Genomic DNA, 24,530 nt, shown 5'->3' on the forward strand with positions numbered 1-24,530 from the left:
GCTGGAGGCGATTTAATGGGCGTTTCACAATTTTCAGATAAGGCGCGTTGCCTAGACGACCACCCAGAAGATTCTTCTCGCGGTGGCTGATGGGATGAGGTAATGCTGTAACTCGACGAAGCGGTGCATTGTGGGATTACGTATTGTTTTTGAATATCTGGTTACCCGCTTAGCTGTTTGAGACTGTGGCAGTGACGGGCTACAAAGAAACCGAGTAATGTACAATAATAATGTATGTTTATAACGTAAACTCTACATTTTGTAGAAACGAACAACTTTTAAGTTTTAACGGGTTTAAACAGCACAAGGAGTGTAGGATTGACAATAGGATTGACAATTTTATTGTTTAGCTTCACAAGACGCAAACTAGTCCAACTTTTAATAAAATACGATATTTTGGAGACTGTTTAAAACACAATTTTACGAGTTTGATCAAACAAGTTATAGTTATTTGGACAACACTTTAGTGGCGCGAAGAAACAGGACTGTGTTATGATAAAGTGACTGTAGTGATTTTCTTTCAGCCAATGGTTTTGAAAAGGGGGCGTATCATATGGTGGAGTGTCAGCATGCCACAAGGTCCATCACCCGTCTCCGTGACAGCCCCAAGGGATCCTCTCAAAACTACATACGCTCAAATAAAACGTCACTTGTTAACTCGCAACCGCAAAAAAATCGCATTGATTGATTTTATGTATTTAATAAGGAGTGACATGAATGTCAAGACTGCTTTATGACAAGAATGTCGTATGCCATCATGTCAAGTATATCCACAGGACAGACAACATCGTTTTTAGTGGCTATCAGGACTTGTCTACGGTCCCCTGCACATTTCATTTTATTGCGACAGATCGAGCACTTTAGCACGTAAACATAACATTGAGTGCCACTGAATACATAATATAAGTTTAATAGATAATAACTGTTAACTTTTAACGCTATGACGTATACCCAAAATAAACACAAAACAAACATTCTTTTAGAAATGTTGTTGTCCTATTTTTGTTTTTATTTTTTAATTTTAAATTAACCCTTAAAAGTAATCAAATAATAATAAAAAATAATACTTACATATTAAGCATTTTATAATATTTTTGTTATAAATGACAAATTCTACAATAATTTTAATCAAAGCATCTAAAATAATTAATCAAAAATATTGCTAAAACATAAACAACATGTAAACTGTTGGACGTGGCTTTTGGATGTGTATAAATATTTACTGTATTTGTAGTAATTTCTATCGGATTTTTTTTATCATTCATAGTTCTGCACAAAGGTCAAATGAGGGTTTTTATTGTAATTTAAAGGTCACGGCCATGTTCAAGTGTTGTGCATCCTCTTTCTGATCACCACAGATGTCTGCATCACTGATGGAGGCAGCAGGGGATGTCCAAAGTTATAACATAGAGGAATCAACTCAGTTCTGGTACTTGACAGAAACTTGTTTGGGCAGCACAACCCAGACCAAATGTAAAAAATGGCAGCTTGCCCTGAGAAACCGGTTTCACACCTCAGTCGCTTCCCATTTTTAGCTCTCTTTATTCACACGTGTTCTTTCTTACTAGTACACATTGTTAAATATTTATTGATGTTACGAAATCCAGGTGTACATTTCCTTTTGTGTCTTTTATGTACGTGTAGAGTTATCTAGACTTGACAATTCACTCCAAAGTGATAGTTCACTCATAATTAAAATATATATATATATATATATATATATATATATATATATATATATATATATATATATATATATATATATATATATATATATATATTGATTTATATTACACATATACATACCAGTTTTAACACCAGTTATATATTTTAATGTCTCAGCCACCCAAGTAGAGGCTGGACCGTGGACACCTCTTGAATAACAATTATTAAAACATCAATGTGTATACAATAATCTTTAATATGGCTGTTAGGCTAATATCAGATATCCATTGTTTGAGCAGGGTGTGTTTACTTTGACATGTGGCCTGTAGCAGTAACTACGCTTCTTACCGCCCAGTCATCTCAGCAGTGGTCCATCCATCTATGAGGAGGGTCCTTTGTAAGTTTCACCCTATTACCAGCCTCATAGACGTAGTTGGAGTAATTGCCATCCGCCACATGCTGAAACAGTGAAAACCGAACACTGTACTAAAGTCATACAAACATACAGCTGTAATTTGCTGTGGTGTTAATCAAGTTTTTATTTTTGTTAAAGGGCGTGTTTGCTCCGTAATCTAAACATAGCCGTATTTTCCATTACCTGTAAAATGGAAAATTTGTTCTACCAAAACTGGTCCGTCCACATTAGTACAACATTCATTCGCAGTTTTGCTCACCGAATCAATGAATAAATCAAAAAGCATTATGTTTATTGTCTATTGTTTTTAAAGGTTTTTTATTTCTTAATAATAATTTACACAACTGTCAGTCATTTTTTCATATTTATCTTCTAATAAAGAAAAGAGAAAGGTTTATTGGTTTCCCTCTGGTGGATACTTTATTTAGAGACGTAGTACATTATTTTGTTTTTTTAAATTGCTTTAGTATGCTAAATATCAGTTTATAAATCTTATTATAAGATGAGCATAGCTGGAGATTATATATATGAGAGTGAGGAACAGCTGTCTGGTCATCACCGCTGCCCTTTTGCACCCAACCCTCTTTTAATGCCAGTCTGTCTAATCCCTCATAAAAGCCCATTGTGGTCCCAGGCCTGTCACTTTGTGTCTGTAATTAGTGTTCTGTAGTTCATTGCCCTCGAGCCCATGGTCAGAAATCACTAGGGTCCTAATGGAGATAGGGTCAAAGGTCGTAGAGTAATCCTGTCATATCCGAGACTATTGTCAGGGCTCCACAGCCATCGTAACTGCTGTCTCCTGCCTCAGAGTCAGAGTAAATCAGAACACTGGCGCTAGCTGGACGTACTAAAAGAGTACAGAGGACAGGCAGCCCTGTGGGGGTCGGAGGGCTTTTTGTGCAAGCGAAGATGAGCTTTTTATGGACCATGGAGTTAGTTGCTCGGTAATCACTTTGTGCCTAATTTTTGTGACACTTGCCTTATTTTTGCTAGAATTTGGGTTTTGTTGTTTATTCCACATTGATTGTGGTTATAAAAAGCACTACATGATAATTAAACTTATTTTTTTTTAACTAAAAGTCAACTTAAAGGAATAGTTAACTGAAAATGAATTTCTCATAATTTACAAACCCATTCTAGATGCATATGACTTCCTTTCTTAAAGGAATAGTCTACTCATTTTCAATATTAAACTATGTTATTACCTTAACTAAGAATTGTTGATACATCCCTCTATCATCTGTGTGCGTGCACGTAAGCGCTGAAGCGCGCTGCGACGCTTCGATAGCATTTAGCCTAGCCCCATTCATTCAATGGTACCATTAAGAGATAAAGTTAGAAGTGACCAAACACATCAACGTTTTTCCTATTTAAGACGAGTAGTTATACGAGCAAGTTTGGTGGTACAAAATAAAACGTAGCGCTTTTCTACGCGGATTTAAAAGAGGAACTATATTTTATGGCGTAATAGCACTTTTGGGAGTACTTCGACTCGCCTGAAAAGTCCGCTCCCCTTCTCCCTCTCATAATGGGAGAGGGAGGGTGTTACTGCGCAGAGTCGAAGTACTCCCATAAGTGCTATTACGCCATAAAATATAGTTCCTCTTTTAAATCCGCGTAGAAAAGCGCTACGTTTTATTTTGTACCACCAAACTTGCTCGTACAACTACTCGTCTTAAATAGGAAAAACGTTGATGTGTTTGGTCACTTCTAACTTTATCTCTAAATGGTACCATTGAATGAATGGGATTAAGCTAAATGCTATCGAAGCGTCGCAGCGCGCTCCAGCACTTACGTGCACGCACACAGATGATAGAGGGATGTATCAACAATTCTTAGTTAAGGTAATAACATATTTTAATATTGAAAATGAGTAGACTATTCCTTTAAGCCAAACACATTATTTATATTAAATAATGATTAAATATGTTTTAAACAATATGGCTATTACAACATACAAACACGTCTTTTAAATACACATAGAAATTAGTTTGTTACTGTTTAAATCTTGCTTAGTGGACCTCAGTGAACATTATGAAAGAAAAAAAGATGCAGTTTATGACACATTCAACCATGCCATCCGTTGAGTGCCCACCAAATAGTTGGCATCAGTATGAGACACTAGCTGAGCTAATGTGGTATTATGATAACATCTCCTCCTGCCATGTGCGGAAGGCGAGAATGTGGTTTGTATGGTTTGGTTGTTGTTTTGTGATGTCCAGGTTTTTGTGGCTTCTCTTGAAAGGGTTGTCTGAGTGTATCATTCTTTATTTACACAGTGCTTAATCTATACTTTGTTCTAGAAAAATGTTTATGGGGCGGTTTCCCGGACAGGCATTAGCTTAAGCCAGGACTAGACCTGAGTTTAATTGGGAAATATAACTAGTTTGAACAAACATACCTTACCATTACTTTATGTGCATTCTGAAACAAAGGGCACTGATGTATTTTAAGATATGTCCGTGCAAGTTGTTTTGAGTTTGAACAGGTTTTACATTTATTTTAGTCTAGGGCTAGTCTAATCACATCCCCTATGTATTTAGATTTGTCATCATTTACATAAGTTATTTTACAAGAAATGTGCTTTGAGACCAGGCTAGGGGTGTAATGATACACATATTTGTACTGGACCGTTTCATTACAGGACTTCTGGTTCAGTGCACATGTTTGCCGAATGCAATCTTTAGTCGCTGAAGGCGAACGTGTTTTTTCATTCAACTGCAACACTTTTCAATTGCTTTTCTATGTAATCAGGCGCTAGACGGACAAGTTTGATCGTTACGCGTTTGTCCCGCATCTTTTGCTGGGTTTTAAGATGCCGTGTCAAGTTTAAAGTATTTCAACTTTGCAAGCAGTGCAGCTCATCAATGCTGCAAGGTTTTGTTTAAACTAGCAAGTTGACATGGACATTTCTGTTATTCCCTCTATTTTGATTTATTCAATTTTGTTTGATTGAAACCATTAAAAATGGCATTTGATCAGTAGGAAGTCCTTATCAATCTGAAATCACTGTTAGTCTGAGTCGTTTATTTCGTTGCATTTGAATAAGCAACACTGGTCAAACATAATCATTATACATATTATTTATTATCATGAAAATACCTGAAAAGATTTGAAGAACAGCAATATAACCAATACCCATAAAGCTACACTTTTTCAGCTTCCCTATAGTTAAACGTTTGTATTTACTGTTTTGGAATCCATTCAGCTGATCTCCGGGTCTGGCGGTACCACTTTTAGCATAGCTTAGCATAATCCATTGAATCTGATTAGACCATTTAGCATTGCGCTCAAAAATAACCAAAGAGTTTCGATATTTTTTGCAGCGCCTGAAAATAGTCTCCCTAGTTACTTTCAATAGCAGGGGACTTTTTTTGGCACTGGGCAATATCATTGTGTTACGGCAGCAAAGTCCTTGATTATTACACCAGAATGAGAGTATAGTTCCTAGCCATATCGGCTTAAAAAAATGCAAATTTTGTGTTTCCGTCAGTCATAGTACACAATGAAACTACAGAAGAGTCAAGCTTTAAATAGGAAAAATATTGAAACTTTTTGGTTATTTTTTAGTGCTATGCTAACGGTCTAATCAGATTCAATGGATTATGCTAAGTTATGCTAAAAGTGATAGCGCCAGACCCAGAGATCAGCTGAATGGATTCCAAAACGGTAAAAATCAAATGTTTAACTCTAGGGGAGCTGGAAAATGAGCATATTTTTTTAAAAAAATGGAATGTCCCTTTAAGCCATTTCCATAAGATGAGTGTGTAAATGGTTCTTCTTCTGCGGCCCATATTGAGTTTCTGCACGAGAGCGCCATCTGGCTTCTGGATGTAGAGGCATTTAAAGGCGGAGTCCACGATGTTTGAAAAACGCTTTGGAAAATGAGACGGGCCGTCTACCAAAACACACTTATAGCCAATCAAATCAAATAAAATGCCGGATTGCGTATGTGTGGGGCGGGTCTATCAACAGAAGGTCCAGATTCTATTGGGGTAGGGGCGTGTTTGTTTAGGTGATTTCAAATATCAACATTGGCTTTCAAACATCATGGACTCCGCCTTTAACCCTAATTCCTTGAGAAGCATAGCAAGCGTCATCGGATCGATTTATCGACACATCCCTAATTTAAAATATGTAAACAGTTTTTACTATATTTACAACTAACTGTTGATGTTTACAGATGTTAATATAAACAACAAGTAATTTTATGCTTTCCATTTCTTCCCTCTAACTGAACCGAAAAGCGATTAAAAACAGAGTGCATACTGAACCGTGAATTTTGTTTACACATGACCATAAAAATACCATAGCGATAGTCCCCTTTCATATATTCTAGTCCTTAATAGGTTTGTGGGCGGAGCACACTAAAATATACATTACATTTGCGCTCTTTTAATTTAGCCTTTCATCTGAACCGAGCGGCATTGCCATTCGGCTCAACTTCTCTTTGTGTTTCACAGAAGAATTAGATCATGCAGGTTAGGGACAGTGAGTAAACTATGACTTGGTTTTCATTTTTGAGTGAACTATTCCTTAAAAGGTTATTTCATGTCAGAATAAGATTCTTTGTTGCTTTTCCAAAACTTTTCTACAGCAACCCAACTGAATAAAGCCAACCCATGTGGTGGGGGTGTGACCCATGCCATTGTGTTTGTGCAGAATATTGACTCTCTACCTCTCTCTCCATTTACTGTTTGCCACCTACACTATTCTCACTGTTCTTCTTCCCATCATCAGAGACTATAGTCAGGCGAAGTCTGATAAGATATAAAGCTGTGTTTGTCTTTTTAGTCATTTTGTATACATTTCGTTATCTCCCTCTTTCACGCGCGCACGAATACACTCGCTCTGATATACAATCTCTGTACGTCTATCACTTACTACAACTACAGGACAGGAAATCCGTTGCCTTGAAAACAGTTTTAGTGGAGCTCTATTGTGTTGGTCTGTTCTTTCCAGAAAAGCCCAGTGCCCACGTGAGAGGAGTGAACTTCCTGAGCGCTCTCCATCAGCCAGTACGATCACACCACCAACCCCCATGCCTTTTTTTTTACACAATAACGCATACACTTGCCTCAAACTTTTATTGGCACCCTTTCAAACGCATAGTTAGTGCGCAAAAAGCGTGGTCGTCGCTTGCGAAATGTCAAGGTTTATGCAGAAACATCACGTTGGATTGAAAAACGGCTCTCTTCAGTCAAATAAAAACTGGGTAAATTCTCTGGAGTGTTTTTTGGGCTCACGGCTTTGCAAGAGAGATTGCCGCTTGTAGGTGGAAACCTTATGACGCATGGCTCAGTTTCTTTTGCTTGGCTGGGCGTCAAAATGATTACCAATCACACAAAGGCTTTCCCCTCCAAGAACTGCTGTTGTTTCAGCTGTTGACAGAGAAAAAAATAGCCAGGTTCCTCTTCGGGTTGTTTTCTCAGCCAGCTGCGTCCTTGTGGATTGTATTTTTTTGTCTTTAGCCTTTATCAACAACTCAAAAATAATAACAGGAAAGCAGTTGTTAAAATATTGTAGCAAATTTCGATCTCAAGATATATTTGCTGTTCTTGCTCACTCGTTCAAGTTGTTTTATTATTGGGAAAGTGCAACGTGCTCTGTTATGGTCTTGGCAGGTTTCTTCTCTTTAGAAAGGTTAGACATTAAAAGCAACGATATGGAGAGACAGGACAGCTGTTTCTCAGCATGTTGCACGGAGCTCTGTTCAGTATTTGAGGACGTGCCAACCCAGCTTTTTGCTCTCTGTGTCACGTCTCTATCAACAAGTGACAGTGGACAGCAGGCAACACGACAACACTATTTGATTTACACGTTCTTTGAGTCGTAACTTTGGTCAAGTTCATTGGCCAGCCAATGCAAGAGCTTGCAATTATCCGTTTTTTTCTGTAAATATGACCAGAGACATAAGAACACAAATTTGCCTGTGCAGTTTCATGCATTGTTGCACTTTGAAATGTGCTAGAACACCATTCAATTTTATCATCTTGTCTTCTCCATCATTGACTTTGTGACTGATGGACTAATGTTTCCACTGTTGTTTTGACCAAAAGTCACTTAGACATAGAGGATTTATTCAGAGCTTGTCACCAACTCCAAGTAACCACACATTACAACCCCTCAAAGAGAAACACAAACAAACACTGACAGCTCCATGTGTTAATTAAGATTGAAAAGGTGATTGACCCATTCGGAGGGAGTTCAAATGAAAAGAAACGATTTAAGCATACGTCGCGACTAAAATTAGAACTTTAGTTTACCATCATTGAACCTGTCAAAGTACCGCAATTGTTTATGTTAGACGACAAAGTTTCCCCATGCAAAAGGTGACATGTGTCACCTCCGCCCTTGTAAAACAAACCTTCAAGCCGACCGTAGCCATGACCCTGAACTGATTAAAATGACACGGGCTGATGGAAGAAAACATTGCACTTTGGTTAGGCCAAATCTGCCTTATTAACATAAACAACACAATGACCAGTATAGTAGTCTAACCATTTAATTTCTTTTTTGAACTGTTATGACACTTATAGGGCTTACAATGGGTCTTATTCACTATAAGTACGTATTTCAGCATAAAAGTTTTATGCAGAAATCATCAATACGTTGCACATTTTTATCTTAATTAAGGATAAAATGTAAAAATGTTTTAACCTGTGGTTGGGTAAAATAAGGAAAAACTGAAGTGCTGGGTTTAAATGAAACTAAGTTGGGTTGTGTCAGCCCATGGCTGGGTCAAATATGGAAATTTTCTAGGATTATTAAAACTTTGAGGCTCAAATCTTGCTTTATGTGCTCTCGGCCTAAGAATGTAGAAAGAAAGCACAAGAATACATTTTGATACATTTGTGAATGACTAATGCCTCTGTGGGAGAGGTTTTGTCATACTGTATGGTTTGGGCGTGAATTAATTACTGTTAATTATTAATAAGAGTTATGCTGTACAAACTTCCGCATTCTGTAAAAGAGGTTGCATGGCTTCCAATCAGGTCTTTCGTATGTGTTACCTTAAAAATAGAGCTGTTTTAATTATGATGCCATCAAAGGAGCTACCAAAGATGAGCAAAACCGATGTCTAAATTATATGCAGATTGATATCTAAAAGATATTTTTATAAATGATGGTAACCAAACCATTGATGGCACTCTTTGACCTCCATAGTATTTGTTTTTCCTATTGTGGAAGACAGTCAATGGGTGCCGTTGATTTAAGTATTTGATTTTCAGTGTTTGTAAATTCATTTGTTATAGTTATATTATGAGGAATGAAGCAAAAACTATTTCACTGTTTATTTTCTTCTTTTTAAAATTATTTTACTCAATACATAAAATATGTTGATAATAATTATATTTTCAATGTATTTCTTTAGCTACCACACATATGTGATGCTGTACCACAAAACCAGTTATAGGGTCAATTTAAATCAATTTAAAATTGAGATTTATAAGTTGAATGAATAAGTATAGGACGATATTTGGCCGAGATACAACTACACTGTAAAAAATGCAGCATTTTTTTCTCATGTTTTATGCTACTTTAACTCAAAAAGTTAAGTTAAACAATTTCAACTTGTTTTATAAGTAATGTCAATGTTAAAATAGTATGTTCATATGGCATAAAAGACAAATTGATAATTTTGACCCATACAATGTATTGTTGGCTATAGCTAAAAATATTCCCATGTAATTTAAGACTGGTTTTGGTCCACGGGTCTGTTATTTAAGTTACACTTAATGCGCTCGACAGACCTAGAACTACTTCATAGTTGTACATTTACTGAAAAATAACGCACACCCTTAGAACATTTGTCAATAGGATAACACAAAACAATGTGTTGAAATGAACACATCCAAGATGTTATTTTAACACATTCGTTTTAAGGGTGAGGTGGTAATGCGGCATGACACGAAGCGTAGTTACACCGCGGGTGTGCAATATTTTCCGAGTCAATTATTCAGATTATTCCACGGTTACCACAGACATTGCTCTGGTGGTTATTTTTTTAGACATTTGACCAGTTTATCAAAAAATAATGCATACCCATAGAACATTTCTCAACCAATCAGTAAAAGCCTTTAACAGCCCTGTGGTGTAAGTGTTTATAACTCATTAAGGACACACAATTCCTTATTTAAAATAATTCATACTTTAACAAGAATATGAACATTATGTGCAGACATACATGTAGTGAATGTTGCGGACATTTTCAATTAGAGCCTTACAGAAGGAGACCTGCTTCCAACTTATTAAATGAACATAAATGCCTTTTTAATGCTTCCGTGTGAAGCTGATGGTTATGTTGTTTGTTTTATTTCAATGTCTTGTGATCCCTAAAGCATAACTTACAAGAAGCCCCTGCAGTCGACTGACCCTTTTAAAACAGACCAATTATAGTGCATTAACGGTGGTGCCATTTTTAGCGAGATCTGAAACAGTATCACTGCATTTAAAGGTCAACATTACCTCAGTGGATTGCTCCTTATTGCGTTTAAAGCTTCGCCTGGCCATGAGTTATTTTATGCCTACTGTTGATCATCTCTTTTTTTGGTAATAAAATAAAAAAATCAAGTGGGCCAGGAGTACATTTCTTTTCATAGTTTATGGACTCATCAGTGCTGGTTAAATTACGATCTGACATATGAAGTGTCTTAAACATGAACATATGTTCTCCATCATATTTTAGGTCTTGAAATGGATTCTTAAGACTTCTACTTATAATTTTCAGTGTCAGTTGGATATTGTAAAAACCAGATTTAAGTGTCAGTCCAGCCTTTTACCTCTGATTAATGAGGAAACATAAAAGGTTGAAACATTACGCCAAATCATTTAGTCATTGGTGTGTCTGAATTTGAGGGGATGCATGCAATACACCTTGTCAGTTTTATGTCTCTTTATAGCCACTGACAGTGGAGTTACATTATCAATGTCATCTGACAGCAGAACTTTTCATCCATCAGCACGTGCCCCTCTCCATCGGGTCGGAAAAACGTCCAAAACTGCCATTCATCTCTGTTTGATGACACTTTGGGAGTTATCTCAGCAGGCTTTTTTAATTAATAAAGCTATAAAACCGGCTGTGATTTCCTGAGGTCTCCCAGGAGGAGAGAAGGGTGCGTGCATGAGATCCCTTTCTAAGTTTATTAGCTCTGTCAATTAATTGTTGTTAAAACATCTTGATGAATCGTAGCTCAGATTGACAAGGTCGAATTATGTTTCTCATTGATCGTACTTTGGTTCAGTGGCATTAATTGCACTGTAACGTATGACAATCTCAAGGATATAGGAGGGGAATTAGTCTGCATGCACACCGCCAATGACTAGCACCTGCAGAGCGACGCAGTCTTTTTCAGTGGAATCTGGCCGACTTGCAGCCACACGAGAGACAGTAACCGCTGATTGTGGCTAGAGGGGATACGGCTCCAGTTAAAATCTTGTGAAATCTCGCCCGGATGAGTGTTGTTTTCATCCTAATCCTACCCCCCATCCTATACCTAAACCTAACATCCCGCAAGATTTGGTTGTAGCTATATCCCCTCTAGCAAGAACTGCTGTTTTCTTCCTAATCCTACCCCCAAACTTATCCCTAAACCCACATCCCATGAGATTTGGCCGTAGCTGTATCCCCTCTAGCTAGAACTGCTGTTTTTCATCCTAATCCTTCCCCCAAACATATCCCTAAACCCAACATCCAGCAAAATTTGCCCATAGCTGTATCCCCTCTAGTCAGAACCGCTGTTTTTCATCCTAATCCTACCCCCCATCCTATACCTAAACCTAACATCCTGCAAGATTTGGTTGTAGCTATATCCCCTCTAGCCAGAACCGCTGTTTTCTTCCTAATCCTACCCCCAAACCTATCCCTAAACCCAACATCCCGTAAGATTTGGCCGTAGCTGTATACCCTCTAGCCAGAACCGCTGTTTTTCATCCTAATCCTACCCCCCATCCTATACCTAAACCTAACATCCTGCAAGATTTGGTTGTAGCTATATCCCCTCTAGCCAGAACCGCTGTTTTCTTCCTAATCCTACCCCCAAACCTATCCCTAAACCCAACATCCCGCAAGATTTGGCCATAGCTGTATACCCTCTAGCCAGAACTGCTGTATTTTTCTTAATCCTACCCCAAAACCCAACATCCCGCGAGATTTGGGCTGTAGCTGTATCCCCTCTAGCCAGAACCGCTGTTTTCTTCCTAATCCAACCTCCAAACCTATCCCTAAACCCAACATCCCGTGGGATTTGACCGAGCTGTATCCTCTCTAGCCAAAACTGCTGTTTTTCATCCTAGTCCTACCCTCAAACTGATCCCTAAACCCAACATTCTGCGCTATTTGGCCGTAGCTGTATCCCCTCTAGTCAGAACCGCTGTTTTTTATCCTAATCCTACCCCGAAACCCAACATCCCGCAAGATTTGGCCGTAGCTGTATCCCCTCTAGCCAGAACCACTGTTTTTCATCTTAATCCTACCCCAAAACCCAACATCCCGCGAGATTTGGCTGTAGCTGTATCCCCTCTAGCCAGAACCGCTGTTTTCGTCCTAATCCTATGCCCAAACCTATCCCTAAACCCAACATCCCATGGGATTTGACCGAGCTGTATCCTCTCTAGCCAGAACTGCTGTTTTTCATTCTAGTTTTACCCTCAAACTGATCCCTAAACTCAAGATTCCGCAATATTTGGCCGTAGCTGTATCCCCTCTAGCCAGAACCCCTGTTTTTCATCCTAATCCTAACCCGAAACCCAACATCCCGTGAGATTAGGTCGTAGCTATACCCTCTCTAGCCAGAACCACTGTTTTCTTCCTAATCCTACCCCCAAACCAATCCATAAACTCAACATCCAGCAAGATTTGTCCGTAGCTATATCCCCTCTAGACAGATCTGGTGTTTTCTTTTTAATTCTCTCCCCAGACCTATCCCTAAATTTAACATCTAGCAGAATTGGATGTAGCTATACCCCCTCTAGCCAGAACCACTGTTTTCTTCCTAATCCTACCCCCAAACCTAACCCTAAACCCAACATCTTGCGAGAATAGGCCATAGCTGTATCCCCTCTAACCATAACCATAATCACTGGCGACAAAAAGTGGGCATGTCCAGCTATGCAACAAAGTTGAGAAAACTTTATTCAAAAAATTATCGACTTTAGCGACTACCAATGGAAATAAAGCAGTTCAAGTCATCCCTCTTTCGTCAGATATTAAGGGAACGGTTACTCATTTGTTTATAGTTGTTACTAGACAACTAGAATTAGGAATGTCTCCTAATGACCTTATTGAAAGAGATGGGTGACATACAGCGACAAATTCACTGGCGGTTTGCACATAGCTTTAGATGTCTGGTTAATATGCCAGTCATTGTCCCACCTGTCAAAAGCCAGTCCGTTACTGCCAAAATAGTGGAAATCTCTGGCTGCATTAGAGGTCTAATCTTTGGATCTCTTTTACCACACAGACCTAAGTATACATTCTCCACAGAGTGCTTAATGTCCGTTCTAAGCATACATGTCTACGTTCTGGAAAGTCTGTTATGTGTCTCGCTAATTTTGCTTGTGAAGCTGAATGTGTCCACTAGTATTTACGTGAAATCCACCACACCCTCGTGTTTGCAACGTGTTAAACTTCAACAGGTCTATTTAAAATGCGCGCACACACACAACAGGTTCTTATGGCCACAATGTAGAGCTTTATGAGGCTGCCAAATGCTCAGATCCAAATTTGACGACCTCTCCGACTGGCCCCTTTCCAATATGCTTACAGGTGAAGGTTCTTTCAACCTGACCTCCTCCTCCCCTGGTACCATTACCTCTCTCTCTTTAAAAGGTGCACCGGACTGGAAAAGTCCAGCTGAGTTCCAGACACTCATTTGAGCCTGAATCTGACATCTGACAGACTAGCGTTCCACCTCCCTCCTGTGTGTAATTCAGAAGGTCTGTTTGATTTTTTTTAACTGCCAGCCTGTGTCAGAACCTTAAACAGAGGTGTGTGTGTGTGTGTGTGGGTGTCTAGTGAAGTGGAATGATCGATAGCTATTACGCAGCAGAGAGTTGCTAAACTCAGATGGGCTGTGCTGTTTGCACAGGTGCCCAACAATGTGTTGCTCTGCACCAAACCTGTTCCACACAATTTAACCTCCGTATGGTGGCAGGCACCTTCCACAGACCCCCATCTCAAAGCCAAAACCTCTTGCACTCTTATTCTACTCGCACACATTGTGTGTTTCTTATTATCTGTGACTTGTCTCTAATCTAATCAGCATATATTTTTATGTTAAAAATTAATTTCTTACTAAGTATTTTTGTCTTGTTTTCAGTACAAATATCTAAAAATTCAGTAGCAGTTTTACCATAAAGTGGCATCTTACGCATAGAAGCCATTGGCACGTGCCGCTATGTTTAGTGCCACTTCCGGTTTCCATTACTCGTGCCACTGTGTTTAGTGGCTCAATGAGTGGCACTTCTTAGTGGCTCATCCACTGACTGGATTGAGACATCTGGCACTGACAGTCATGGATCATGACAGCTCCGAGAGTAACTTACGTGTGCTGCTGCTATATGTTCGTTTAATTGTGACACAAAATGATTTTTTGTGTGTCCTATTTGACTGTCTGGTGTTTTAGGTAATCAACAATGCGTGAAATGAATTGAGAGCTAAATAGGACAACCTGACACTCATTCAACAAGGGATTATGATCATAATATTTTTTTCCGCTCTCACCTTAAAGGGGACATTCCACAAGACGTTTTTAAGATATTAAATAAATCTTTGATGTCCCCAGAGTACATATGTGAAGTTTTAGCTCAAAATACCATATAGGTAATTTATTGTGGCATGTTAAAATAGGCACTTTATGGGTCTGAGCAAAAATGCACAGTTTTTGTATATATCCCTTTAAATCCAAATGAGCTGCTCAGGTGGGCGGAGTCTCAAGCGCTCGGGCTGTAGACAAGGCATTGCATTCGCTCACGAAAGAAGTTAGTAAGAGATGTTCAGCATTATATATTTAAACAAGTTTTGTCACGGTTGTCAAACCGTGTTTTGTGTGTGTTTGCATGTTTTCTGATTGTTGTCACCTGGACTCTCAATTGTTGATTACCTGCCTCATTATCACCAGCTGTGCCTCATCTTAACTTGTGTATATATACCCAGTCTTTTGTATTACCTGTTGCTGGATCATTGTTATTGTCGTTACCATCATGTCTGTTTCTGTTCTACATTTACATGTTCGTTTTACTTACCTGCCGTTGTTTGATTCTCGTGTTTTGTTTCTTGTTTATTTATTAAATGTTATTTATACATCACAAACTCTGCACTTGGGTCCTCGCTACTGTAACCCATCGTGACAGAATGATCCAGCCATTAAAGGACGCAGCTTCCCCTGAAATTTCTTCGAGGGGGAGTAGTGGACATCGGGATCTGCGAGCTTCGAAGTCCCGATGTCCCTTGGACCTGACCGAGAGGGATCGCTCGGAACTCCAGGACGGGCTCAAGCTAGCGGTCACCACACCCGATTCATTCCCCGGGGTGGTTGCCGCGACACATAAGCCTGTTCCTGCGAGGGATGAATCGGTCCAGTTAGCTCCCCTGCTGATGGAGTCGTCTGGTCCGGTTCCTGGGAGGTTCACCGCCATGCTCGATTCAGGGCTCTCAACGGACGCCACGCCTGATTATTTCCCCGGGGTGGTTGCTACCGTGGGTGAGCCCGTTTCCCAGAGATGGTGGGAGTCGACCCCTGGGTTGATCGGATCCTCGTCGGTTCCCAGGAGGGTCGAGTCATCTGGGTCGGTCCCCGAGATGGCTGCTCCGGTTTTTCCGGCTTCGCCCTGGCTTCCTGTCCTGCTGGTTTCACCCCGGCTTCCTGCACAGCTAGGTTCGCCCCGGCTTCCTGCCCTGCCGCCTTCATTGCGGCTTCCTGCACTGCTGGTTTAGCCCCGGCTTCCTGCCCTGCCGGCTTCATTCCGGCTTCTTGCCCTGCCGGCTTCATTCCGGCTCCCTGCACTGCCGGTTTCGCCCCGGCTCCCTGCCCTGTCGGCTTCATTCCGGCTTCCTGCCCTGCTGGCTTCATTCTGGCATCCTGCCCTGCCGGCTTCATTCCGGCTTCCTGCCCTGCCGGCTTCATTCCGGCTTCCTGCCCTGCCGGCTTCATTCCGGCTTTCTGCCCTGCCGGCTTCTGCCGGCTCTGCCGTGGTCTCCAAGCCCCGCCCCTCACCCCAGACTCACCCTCCCGAACTTTTGTTTATGTTTATGTTTGGGTGAGGTCTGGAAGCCACTCTTTGAGGGGGGGCTTATGTCACGGTTGTCAAACCGTGTTTTGTGTGTGTTTGCATGTTTTCTGATTGTTGTCACCTGGACTCTCATTTGTTGATTACCTGCCTCATTATCACCAGCTGTGCCTAATCTTCACTTGTGTATACCCAGTCTTTTGTATTGTATCTGTGTTTTACTTACCTGCCGTTGTTTGATTCTCGTGTTTTGTTTCTTGTTTATTTATTAAATGTTATTTATACATCACAAACTCTGCACTTGCGTCCTCACTCCTGTAACCCATCGTGACAAGTTTAAAAAGTCAATCATTTGTTTTATGCATACTAAATACATGTTTATCAGCAGATGGGGAACATTGTGGAATAAAAATAAAGACTTTTAGGTCTCATGCTGCCAGTGTTTTAAACAGGCACAATGATTTTCAGCATGTTACAATAAAATGCACGTTTACAAACACTCAGAAGTTTACTTTTTGACCAAACCACACGAGCACATTTAAATTATCTGTAATAAAACAACACGTTTACTGCTTAAACTTTAGAGAAACAGATCAAATGACATGTTTAAGTTTATTGTGTAAACATATTGAACACATTCACGTTTCTGTCAGTCTCTCACTCTCTGTCTTGTAACTTCTCGTATTCATTTGAAACTTGAGATAAACATTAAACAACATATTTATGCTTATTGTGTATGATAGTAAATACGCGTTGTTCTCTCACTCTGTCTCGTGCAATGCATTAATCCTCGTGTTCATTCATATAAACTTTAGAAAAACATATTAAACAACATACTTGAAAGCGAACCGTCGCTTTGCTCTCTCTCTCTCTCTCTCGTTCATTCGCTCACTCGCTCGCTCTCTCTCACTCACTCGCTCTCTCTTTTGCACTAAGGTAAGGTTAATCCTTTAGTTTAGAACGTTAATTCAATCTTTAGAAAGATTATTAAAACTACAAGTTATAAGATTATAGGCTCCTGTTTGTGTTTGAGGGAATACAAACGCGTCAGTCTTTCTTTCTCTCTGTCTATCACACTCGTGAGGCCACTTCATGGTTGGATAGCGCAGTTGAAGGGGCGGTATCATTATAATAAGAGCCCCTTAATACGTCATGGGGGGAACGAAATTCGAATGAACTATATATTCACATGCTTGCAGAGAGAGCCTTACCAAAACAAAGTTACAGGGTTGCTATTTTTCATGTTTTTTGGGTTGGTAGAAGCACTGGGGACCCGATTATAGCACTTAAACATGGAAAAAGTATTTTTTTTGTTAAATCAACTTAGATTTACAAGTCATGTCAACAGAGATGAGTTGTCACAACTTATAAAATATAGTTGGGAAAAGTCAACTTAATTTTATAAGTTATAACAACTCATCTGTAGTTATAATAACAGATCTCTAGTCAAGATAAATAATAGTAAGTTGAAATGACTTGTAAATCCGAGTTGATTCAACAAAAAATTTTAAGGCAGCAAAGTATTTTTTACACTGTACTTTTTCAGAATGACTACATTTTAAAAACAGATTTAATAAGGAAAAGGCACACCGCTTAGACGGCCATGGCTCAGACAAATATTGTGCTTTATTAAATTAAAACACTCAAAATATTATGCATTATGCATTATAAATACTTGTTGAACGAGCGTCGGATGTCCTATTTAGCCCTTGATTCATTTCATGCATTTAGTTACGTAAAACACCAGACAATCAAAAAAGACACACCAAAAAGTAATTTTGTGTCACAATTAAATGAACATAGTAAGTCACTCTCGGAGCTGTAATGATCTGTGACTGTCAGTGCCACATGCCTCAATACAACAGACCTAGGTTTTACTGACCTGTGTTGGTGGACGAGCCACTAAATGGAGTGGCATGTGCCACCGTTAACTTGAGGTGCCACTCGACGAGCCAACAAACACAGTGGCATGAGCCACTGGACACCGGAAGTGCCACTTAAAGTAGTGGTACGTGTCAATGACTTCTGTGCGTAAGATGCCATACCACCTTATGTTAAAACCCCTTCTCTAAAAATTCTTAAACTAAGATGAATTTTCTTAATGAGCAAAATGACCTTAGAAGATTAGTCTAGATTTTAGACAAAAAATATAAAATTTAAGTGAATTTGTGCGTAAAACAAGCAAAAAAATGCCAATGGGTTAAGAAAAAAAATTCTTAAACACGGTTGAATCGTACCAGAGTTTGATAGCTCACTTGGTGCCGTTCATTTGGGCAAGTGAGAATGCAGCAATTGAACTCGGGTGCGCACCAAAAGCGGACCAAACAAGCGGACTTTCAAACCAACTCTGGAGCGGTTCGTTTGTGGTGAGAACATGATTCGAGATCAAACAGACCTAACTGCAAAAGTACTGCGCATTTTTGGACTAAATCAGCTTGCCGTAGTCAGCTGCGCTGTGCATTATGGAATGAGGAAGTGTTTGTTAACAGCTTCTTATAGCAATATTAGCACAATGGCAGGTCGTGGACATAGTTGTGTAGTTGGTTTCTTCGCCATTTGCTGTGCATTAAAACGTTGTTTTCAAGCCGCATCTGCGCTTCATTCTAGAATGAACAGTTTGTCTAGAGTGCTGTATACAAAATATGTAGTATAACAACCACAGACATAATTACAGCGTGCAGTCATCTGTCTGCTGTATTTTCTCCTTTTTTTTACTTCCAGGGTTCTGTTGGAATTTCCCGCTCGTTGATTCTGACGTTGATTCTACCGCAGTTTAGAAACATAAGTTCAAAGACATATGCCAATGAGTGAAGTGGATGTTACCACATGACTGCATTTTGGTTCATTTCAACATTTCCATTGGCGGATTAAGATTTTTAGATATTGGTACTGAAAACCAGTGGCAGCTCGTAACATCTCAGTTGCAAATTTGTGCGGCGCAAATTCAAAATATGTGTTCGTAGTGTCATGTGTGTTGCTCGTGTTTTCAAAATATGTGTTTGTTGCGTCATGTGAACCATATGCATCACGTGTTTTGTCAAAATAAGTGCCTGCAGCACATGCATCAAAACCGTTTATGATAAAAGAGACGCTCACATTCACAAAATACATGCAAGACACTCCTTAACAGTAAACTCTAATTAGGCGTGAAATTATGCGAGTATCTGGCAAACGCGAGCGTCTCTGTTATCATAAACCATTTAGACGCATCTGCAGCAGGCACTTATTTTGACAAAACATGTGATGCACATAGGTTCACTTAACACGCAGAACACATATTTTGAAATTACGAGCCACACACGACAGGCTACATACATGGCTTGACGAACTTCGCATAGTGCGACCTTGAAAAAATAAGTCACCGGCTGCCACTGCTGAAAACAAGACTAAAATGCTAAGCAAGAAAGTCATTTTTTTTGCAGTGTAACTTACAAAAACAAGTTGTAATAGTTTACACTGCAAAAACTACTTTCTTGCTTAGTATTTTTGTCTTGTTTTTAGAACAAAAACATTTTTTTGTCTAAAACCTAGACTTTGTGAATTTGCGCTTAAAACAAGCAAAACATTGCAAATGTGGTAAAAAAAATCTTGGAATAAATTTACTTTTTTCTTTAACACTTAATTCAAGAAAATTTTATTTTAGATTTTTTGCTTGTTTAGCTTTTTTGCAGTGTAAACTGTTTCAACTTTATTTTTTAAGTTATGTCAACTTATTACAAGTTATAACTATAAAATATACATATAAAATAGTAAGTTGTTTTAACTTCATGCTGCATTTTTTTTATTGTAACAGGCTTTAAAACATGAGGGGTAAGTGCTTGACCTGGAAAGCCCGAGTTTTTGTTAGGTCTCTCTGATGTACAGGAATCATCATTGGGCCAGTAGGTAACTGAGATGAAGACACTAGAAGGCATTTCATGTTTTAAATACTTTCAGGACTGTGTCAAATAGTATATAATGAAGGGGGGAATTTTCCATTGACCTTAAAATAGGGTAATTCTGTATTAGGGTGTTTTCACACTAAATTCAAGACATTTTGTGGTTGGTTCGATCGCTCCAAAAATTCGCTCCCAAATTGTTTTTATCACATTGGTTTTACAAGCAGAACTTTACATGCATGTTTGTCTTTGTCTGTTGCAGATGCACTGGAGGAAATGCACAGAATGTGGGCTGGAAGAAATTAGGCTAAATTGCTTTCATATCAGCTGCTAACCATATTGGAGTAGACATGACTTTTACCCAGAACTCAAGGAATCACAACTGACAAACCAAATTCTGCTTTTAAATACACCCATGTTCATAACAAAAGCGTGAAAAGTAAATAACAAAAAAATCATCTTTTTTTTGCTTCACTTTAGTTTCAATTTACTTTCCACCCATGCTGTTTTAATTTTCCATAAACCCAATCAACTTGAATATCAGTATATGCTATTATTGTAATATACCTGCAAAGACAAAACAAATTTTGGTTGGTTTTATGCAAATGTGGAACCTGGAGTTTTTTGCATTTCAAATGTGCATTATAAGTGAACCACACTGCTTAAAGTAAACCATCATCAGATGGTTTTAGTAAGGCTTGGTTAGAGAAATTTAAGCTGGGTATCTTTAAGAACCATGTTTAACTTTACTAAGTCATTTAACAGGTGTTTTTTATCCAAAATGACTTACTGTAATTTAACACAGGGACAGCCCCGTTTGAACAATCCGGGGTTATGTGTCTTACTCAAGGACACTGCAGGGTTAGTTTGTGGATTGTCCCATACGAAACCTACAACCTTTCAGTTACAAACCATTAGGATCTGAAAGGTAAAAACTGTGTGGTACTACACACATCCTCATGTTGATGTTTTCTGTCTCATATGCCAAAGGGGAATTTGTTTAGCCATCAGCAATGGTCATTATAGAAACTAAACTATTTTACGGAGGTATAATTTTTCATAATAAATGATGAGATTATTCTTCTTATATTGCTTATAAATGCTAGTCTTTTCACAGATGATTATTGCCACTTGAGTGTTTTGATAAGACAACCATCCAACATCCATAACAAACACACACACACTTGTGGCCATTTAACGAATCATCTGACTCACTTATTGCTGTGTGTCCACTTATGTAATTGATTTTGGTTTAGATGGTTGGTACAAAAGACCACCATCATATCTTACTCTGACACTAAGTATTCAATGATTACAGCTAATCATGCCTCTCTTCTGTCTAATGTGTACGGCCCTGGTTTGCCTTCGATCTGGTCAAGTACTGATGAATAAATAATGACATAATTAGCCCAAATGGCATGGTGCACAATGTTTGGTTCGTCATCTGCTATCGCCGATGGTTGACTAAGACGATCAGATGTAAGTCGTTGTAAATGTCAAATTTTATTTCACCCATTATTTTATTTTCTACATGATTCCTTTTCGTTCTTTATTTAGCTTTTAATTGTGATTCCTTTTCACAATGTCGAAGTTATACCATTGTAGCATTTTTGGCAGTGGACCAAAGCAGAAAACTTGCTTTTAAGAACTTGGACACCAGTGTACCAGGCCAAGTGCATTAAAACAACCCCCCACTTCACCCCACAAGCCACTATCTGATGTTCTTTGGTCTCTGTGGAGCAAAGCCCAGTATTGATCTGTGATCAGATTTCATGCCTGTTGTATGATGCATCTGTTTTTGACGGACATAAACACACAGCAGTAGCAGTAGTACCTCTTGTTTGACATTTCTTTTTCTTTGTTTTCTCTCTATCCATATCAATCTGTCCATGTCCAGTTTTTCTTTTCTGTACCTTTTCCACATTTATACCATTCAGCTAATGCTATCTATTAGAAGTGAATAACACTGCAAAAAATGATTTTCAAGAAAAAAATTCTTAGTATTTATGTCTTGTTTTCAGTAAAAATTTCTAAAAATTCTTAAATTAAGATGTTTTTCTTAATGAGCAAAATGACCCAAGAAAATAAGTAACCCAAAAAATCAAATTTAAGTGACTTTGTGCATAAAACAAGCAAAAAAATCTGCCAATGGGGTAAGCAAAAAATCTTGAACATTTTTCTTAAACACTAAATTCAAGAAAAATTCTAGAAAAATTTGCTTACCCCATTGGCAGATTTTTTTTTGCTTGTTTTATGCACAAAATCACTTGGGTTGGATGTCTTTGGTCGAAGGACTGGGCTTGTTTTCTTGGGTCGTTTTGCTCTTCGGGAAGGGGCATCTTAATTTGAGAATTTTTAGATATTTTTACTGAAAACAAGACAAAAATACTAAAAAAAATTTTGCAGTGTGGTTAAGCTTAAACATGAAAAATAAATGGTGTCTGTTGCTGACAAGTAAGATTTGAAAGGTTTAAGGGATAGTTTCATCCATTTTCTCATCCTCGTGTTGTTATAAACCTGTATGAATTAATTTTTTCTTATGACACCAAAGGATGTGTTTTGATGATGGTAAGCACACAGCTGATTGTAACCATTGACTTTCACAGTAGGAAAAACAAATATGATGTAATTCAATGGGGACTGTCAACTGTGTGCTTACCGTCATTTATCAAAACAACATCTTTTGTGTTCATCAGAAGTTCATACAGATTTGGAACATGCGGACGAGAAAATGACAGAATTTTAATTTTTGGGTGAACTATCCTTTTAAATTCATGGCTTTATATGATTTGTACAAGGGAAATGGGTCACATGGACTGCTTATATGCTTTCATTGTGCTTTTATGAGCTTGCCAGTATACTGGTCACCATCCGCTTTTATTATATGAAACTCCACTGGTTTTCCGGGTCAATGTAATACATACAATTATTAAAGTGTGGGCTGAACTGTCTCTTTAAGTGTGATGGTTTTATTTAGTTAGGTTGAGCTTAATCTTGCACATTATTGCAAAATCATAGCATTAGCTTATTAAATCTGAAATGATTGGCTTGAAATGTATTTATGGTTCATTGGCTTAAGGCTCTTAGACACACACTCTGAAACACTGTTTGGTGTCTTTATGTGTCTGTGTTCTCCAGGCAGAAGAGAGAGAGAAAGAGAGAGAGAGATTAATAATTGAGTGACTGATGTTTGCTCAGTTCCCTTTGCCATTTCTGGTCACTGGTTTCACCTAAGAGACGTTGTCAATCAACATTTGTCACCGGAGCACGCCATCGGTGAAATTCGAGAAAGAGAACACGAAAAGAACACACTGATATGAGTCTCGAAACCTTGCACAATCCAACATATCACGTTGTGTGTACTGAGGCAGCAGTTTCAATGTTAAGTTTCATTATCAAACTGCTGGTCTGTGTACTGGTCGCCATGCTGACTGAAACAACAAAGATTTAGAGCTATGTAGCACCTTCGAACAAAATTCCGAACTCAAATGATTTGGAACGTTCTCTCTGTCTTTCTCTTCACCCCTCCGTTCCTCTGCCCTCCCTTCTTTTATTCTGCTCAGCAGAATAGTGCCTTTGTCTCTTGGAAGTGAACTTGAAAACAGTGTTGAGGTGAGGAGTGCTTTTATACAGCACACACTTACTGGCTGTGGATGTGCCTATAAACAGTGAAAGAGCTCTCAATCTTGTACAATGATCTGCTTTCACCCTCTAAAGAACAATCGTCCATCTGTGTTCTGCCCGTCTATATGTATAGGTAACGGGCATAAACAAATTGACATACATTTTTTTTGTGTTGACATTGACATTTTTGCATTTTCATGAAACGTTGCCATGGTAACACACTATAACTTAAAAATGCTGTGATTACTTAAACAATCAAGTAAATTGTAGTTAAAGTTTGTGTTTTGGACTATTAACTTAATAAATGCTAGTTCATTCAACTTTTTAACCTACAAAATCCATAAACTTAAAAAGTACAAGTGTAATGAACTTAAAATTATGAGTACATATTGTGAGGAATATAATCCATTGTGCCTGAATATTTGGAATATTAATGTAATCTGATCTAGCAGACATGTTATAGTAACTGTTTAGTTTGAGTTGTCTGTACTAAGCTTAAATAAAATCTGTAAGTTAGCTGAACTTAACATACTGAGTTTCCTTTACTCAAGTTTTCATGTAATTTCTGTGTATACAGAAGTTAATTCTGCAAAGCTGTTTTAAGTTAATTTACTAGAATGTTTTGAGGTAATCAGTTTCCACAGGTTTTTTAAGTAAACTCAACTTATTACTTTTTACATTGCAATAGTTTCTAGCAAAGATTTTTACTATTGTAAAAC

At 38.5% G+C, this 24,530-nt stretch overlaps 1 long non-coding RNA gene across 1 annotated transcript; it reads left to right on the forward strand.

Annotated features, from left to right (window-relative positions):
* The first annotated feature begins 88 nt into the window (after nt 1-88).
* On the forward strand, nt 89-21,604 carry LOC129429390 (uncharacterized). Its single transcript, XR_012358591.1, has 3 exons — nt 89-232; nt 13,911-14,017; nt 20,450-21,604. It is a non-coding gene; the product is annotated as an uncharacterized lncRNA (long non-coding RNA).
* Nucleotides 21,605-24,530: the final 2,926 nt, after the last annotated feature.

The sequence above is a fragment of the Misgurnus anguillicaudatus genome, chromosome 18 (genome assembly GCF_027580225.2).
Source record: "Misgurnus anguillicaudatus chromosome 18, ASM2758022v2, whole genome shotgun sequence".
Lineage (NCBI taxonomy): Eukaryota > Metazoa > Chordata > Actinopteri > Cypriniformes > Cobitidae > Misgurnus > Misgurnus anguillicaudatus.